The 5,587-nt window shown below is 33.4% G+C and overlaps 1 pseudogene; it reads right to left on the bottom strand.

Moving 5' to 3' along the window:
* Positions 1–3,929: 3,929 nt before the first annotated feature.
* Positions 3,930–5,368, bottom strand: LOC132715961 (uncharacterized; annotated as a pseudogene).
* Between the last annotated feature and the right edge of the window lie 219 nt (positions 5,369–5,587).

Here is a 5,587-nt window from a genome sequence, read left to right as displayed (position 1 = left end):
GGTTACCAGACCTGTAGCCACTTAATGATTGATCATAATCATATATAAGTATGTAATTCATTAACTATTTAAAATTGTTTGACTTATAATTACAGATTCTGGAGGCTATGATGCACCAACTTTATTTGGGGAGCAAGAGGCTATAGACACACCAACTGATAACAGTTGTTCAACTTCAAGTTCTAGTGAAGCATTGTTGTACTGGACAAGACCGGCATCGTTATTGCTTATTGAACAATATAAAAAAATAACTGAAGGCAGTAAAATGAAAAAAAAAAAATAATTATGTGGAAAGAAATTTCTTTGTACTTTGAGCAACATAACTACACTTTCACTCCCTCACAATGTGAAGGAAGATGGAAAACCTTAATAAGGGGCTTGAAGAATGTTACCGACCATAATAGAAAGTCTGGAAATAATAGAAAGACACATCCATATGCAGAGGCCTTAGAATTCTTGGTAAAAATGCCAAATATACAGCCTAAATATGTGTTAGACAGTAGAGTCAGCTCGAATGATGAAGTTGTCGAAGCTGAAGGTATATTTGATTATATATTTATACAAAGTTTCAATTAGAATTTGTGTTTTCTGCATCAGCTTATTCTTAGCCAACAGTTTCAATGTAATAAGGTTTAAAATATTAAGGTCACTGGAGACTTTCATTTACGTATGTTAAAAATTCAGATTGTAATCTCCATGAACTCTTAAGTAATGGTAAAATATAACTAATCTGTCAAGTAACATAAACCTAATTGCTTACTTTAAAAAAAACAAAAAAAAAAAACTTTTGCATTGTGTTTCATCACATCACATTACTGATCCCTGTGAACAATATAAGATTATCTTGCCCTCTTGTTACACAGAAATATTCAACTTTAAAAGATGGCAGTAAATGAACTTACACAGCTTGAAACATTTACATATCCTAAAACACATTTTTATTGTCTACCTTAGAATTTCTATATAAACTATTCTTTAATAGGACCATTATTTTTTTCAGGTCATGAAGATGATGTCTGTAAAATATGTTGGGACACAAAAATAGACTGTGTATTGCTAGAGTGTGGCCATATTGTAGTGTGTTTAGGTTGTGCAGCACTTGTGAATATTTGTCCTATTTGTCGCTCAAATATTAAGAGAGCTGTGAAAACTTACCGCACATAGAAGCAGACAGTTTTGTTATGTTTTACATTATTCCTCATTGTATCGCCTCTACGAAGTAGTGGCGACATATAGGGATAACTTTTCTATCGTCTGTTGTCTGTCTGTCAGTACGTCTTGTCACCAAACTTGTTCAGACTACTCCTCAAAAACTGTATTTGTAATTTTATCCAAACTTTACCGAAATACTCAATACCAAGTTAAGTTGTGCATATAATTGGCATTTTTCATTTAAATGTTTTTTTTTTTTTGTTAGAGTAATGACCCTTTAATTATTTTTAATCTAAAAGTTTGTCTACACTACTCCTCTTATACCATTCATGTCATTTAATTGAGACTTAACAGGATTGGTTGGTAGTTCAAGTACTTGTGAATAGTAATTTATTAAACGGGATTTCCAATTAAACAATATTTTTGCTGAGTTATGAACCTTGAATAAGAAAGGTATTAATAAAGTTTGTCCAGACTTCTCTTAACCACCTATGCAATTTCAATGAAACTAAACATGATGGATTAGTAGCTCAATTGATTGTGTATTTTTCATGAGGTTTCCGCTTGAATGATTTTTGGCCGAGTTATGACCCTTGAATAAAAAGGTGGCTTTTTGTGTTGCCAAGTACACAAAATCTTGTCTGGATTACTCCTTAGAAATTACTGGTGCAATTTGATCCAAACTTTACAGGAATAAAGAGTGGTACATATCATTGGCTTTTTGTAGTTAAATGAGTTATGGCCCTTTGATCATTTTTTAATTTTGTCTGGACTACTCCTCCTATACCACGCAATTTCAATGAAACCTCACAGGACTAATCAGTAGCTCAAGTACTTGCACATACTACATGGGTTTTCTGATTTAAATGCTTTTCGACAGAGATGGTTCTGGAAGAGAAAATACTTGTTTTGCCCTGTTAATGTTTTTTGTGCTTCCTGCAACTCAGTAGTTGCAGCATGGAATTTGCTGTCATGGGGCGACACATGGGATCACTGATAGCTCTTGTTTTAAGGAAGCAGTTTGTGTCTTTTTAGTTTTAGTTTTTTAGTTGTTATGCAGAGGTGATGCATGTATATTTCATGTTTGTAATTTTAAGGGGCATATTTTGTTTGTTTTGTAAATTGTCAGGGGATATTTACATTTGAGAGCAAAAGGTAAAATATGCACATGACTGCCTTCAAAGAAGAATTGGAAAAGCTTAAAAGCTCTTGGTGAGTATTTTAGTAAGTTTTGCGAGCAGTATCATGCCTTGAATAGTGGATATATGACCGACAAAGTATTTTTATCTGTGTAATGTATGGTTAGCAGATACTTTCCCATTGCTCTAAATTGTTTTTATTTAGTTGTGCCCTTAACTTGAGGTCAAGTTTAAAAAAATGGTTTAAGTCTTCATCTTTCAATAGCTGTTATTGTTGCTTTTTTACTTTATTTTACAAGTCTGCACTTGAAGTGTATTAAACATGATTAATTCAGTAGCTTATTGTCTGATACAATTGTAACTTAATAAAAGTTTTAGTAATCTTGTTCAAGTAGGTATAGTAATTTTCAACATTTTGTTTAATGATTGTCATTTTGGTGCTCAGATGAGCCTTTGGTTATAGTCAAATTTGTTTTTTGTTACAATAATTCATATAAGTATATGATTTTTTAGCTCACTTGAGCATAAAGTTCTGAAGGTGAGCTTTTGTGGTCACTCAGTGTTTGTCGTTAGACCCAGTGTTTTTTTGTGGCGTGTTCTTTGATCAGAATGATTGTATTAATAAAATCTCAGACGAGTTCGAACATAAGTAATGTGAGGTCTTAACTTGGGTCAAAAGGCCAAACAATGGAAAAAAAATTGTGAATTTTGTTGATTTTAAGATCTGCCCAATCTAAGTAATCTTTTGAAACCATTTTTTTTTCTTACATGTAGACACTGATATGTTTTAATGGTACTCAGGTGAGAGGAATTGGGCTTTCATGGCCTTCTTATTTAACTCATACATTGTCGAATTTATTTGTTTATAGTTTATGAATAAATTTATAAAAATAAAGAAAACTGCAATTGATTTGTCATGAATTTCTCTAGTCCATCTTCTAGATAAAAATTTCTGAATTTACTTTTCTTTAAAAAATGTGAAAAAAACAGCCTTTTTTTGCTTAAGTTTAGTTTTTGATTTCAATGATATTTCATTAGGGACACTTTTCTTAAAGCAGAAAGCCTCCAGATTTATGCTTGTTAAATGAAAAATTTGAAAAAGTATTTAAAAGTATTGTATTGTATAGTAACCAAAAGGAAGCAACTTACACATTATCGATGGCACTTACAACACACAGTAAATTAGAAAAAGAGGTAAAAATATGCAAAAAATGCCCTTACTGCGTTAGTAACGCAGTAGAAATATAGTCTTAAATAATGAAGTATTAGCAATTAGTCAATTATGATATGACATTTTAACTTGAATCTTGAATCTTTCTACTTTCCCTAATGTCTTAGTACATTTTTCTTAAGTTTGACTTCATTGAAATATTTTGGCTCATCTGAAGGCATGCTGCTTTAAAGCCAAGTTCCTGGGCAGTACCATTACAAGACCATACATTAGCATGTCTGAAGCTTTCAAACTTGATAAAATGTTGTTGGCGGGGTTAATATTCTTAACCTTGGAAAATTTGAGCACAAATGATACATGACTGTGTAGTACGTTAGGCTAATCAAGAACAAAAAGAGTTTACACATGCATTCTTCATTTCCCTGACAAATATTAATAGGAGTCACTAATATTTGTAACAATCACATTCAAGGAAAATTTCTAGCAAGTGCGTCACGCTTTGCGATGCCAGCATATTCACTGGTTACTTGATTATTGTTACGGAAATTGTTCTGTGCATGAACATTAGCATTATGGTCATCATCAAAGTAGTCTTGCATTTCATCTCCATTAATAATGCAAATGTTATGTACAATAGTACAGGCCACTGTTGTATCTACAGCTGTCTTTAATTCTCTAGTATTGATATACTGAAGTCTACAGAAACGACCTTTGAGCAATCCAAAGGCTCGTTCCACTGAAACACGTGTAGAAGAGAGCGCTTGATTAAAAGCTCTCTTTTGTGGTGTTAGATGCCCATTATCTCGATATGGGGTGATTAACCAAGTTCGTAAAGGATATGCACCATCTCCTAATAGATGACCATTGCCGCACAAATTAAACCCGTCCTCCCATAAATCACTGTTTCTCAGGACCCTTGCATCATGACAACTTCCAGGCCAGCCGGCCAACACATGGGTAAAACGAAGATCTTCTCTACAGACTCCTTGCAATACTATTGAATGATATCCTTTCCGATTTATATACACATCTTTGTGTTCTTTTGGTGCTCTTATCTTAATGTGGGTTCCATCGATTGCTCCCAATACATCAGGAAAATTAGCTTTGCGACGAAATGCATCGATAACCTCTTGCCTGATATTGTTGCTAGGTCAAATAATAAATTGCTGCTTCAGATGAGTTAGAAACACACTAAATATTTTATCCCTGCCCCTGACAACTGAGGATTCTGTAACATTAAACCTGTCTGCAATGCTATGTGTAGTGTCTTGTGTCGCAATATACCACAGTGTAATTAAGAGTTGTTTTTCTATATTTATATGGTCTCTTGGTCCTGTCCAACTGGGTAGCAGCTCTTGGAACTCACCAAGATTTTCACAAATTATTTCGAATGTTGTCCTAGTCATTCTAAAAAATCGTTTAAAGTCGTCTAAGTAGTACATTGGAATTGTTCCCTCAACATATCTTTCAACTTTATGTCTCTCTCTGCGGACACTGAAATAATTTGAAATATATCATATAATTAAGTAGCCATATTGGATGACTTACAAACTAAAGATTTATCCCAAGTAAACTAATTATTCACTAAAGTCCATTATATTTCTGTGTCATTAATGCTATCATCAGTTACCTTGAATGACAGAATATCAGCAAATTTATGCATATGATATATGTATGTATACTTACATACTTCTACACAAAGGCTACAGTGAACCATGCATTTAAAATTGTTTTTAAATGCTGCTCAAATAAATGTATCATCTATAATATCATATTTAACTTACAACTTTGCCGCCATAATTAGAATGAGCATTGCAGACTCATCAGTGTCAATCTCCATCCCCTCTTCACAATAAATCATCTCCCTCATTAGCACAGAAACGACTGCAGCTCTTGCAACAGCCATTTTTGATACTGATTAGAGCAGTGTTCCGAAATTGCTCCATTCAGAACACAATTCTAAAACAGTGTCCATGTTCTGAAATATTCCTTTGATTGCAACATAATTCTAGCACAGTACGCTTGTTCTGAAATATTCCTTTTGTACATTTGAGAAGAGCATTCCGGAACACAGAACAGTAAGCCAGAACAGGTGAATGGAATACGCCCAATTACTGAGTAACAG

This window comes from Ruditapes philippinarum, unplaced genomic scaffold (genome assembly GCF_026571515.1).
Source record: "Ruditapes philippinarum isolate M1 unplaced genomic scaffold, ASM2657151v2 ctg1932_1_1_1_1, whole genome shotgun sequence".
Lineage (NCBI taxonomy): Eukaryota > Metazoa > Mollusca > Bivalvia > Venerida > Veneridae > Ruditapes > Ruditapes philippinarum.
The sequence above is the reverse complement of the archived record's forward strand: the minus strand, read 5'-3'. Positions and strand labels throughout refer to the sequence as shown.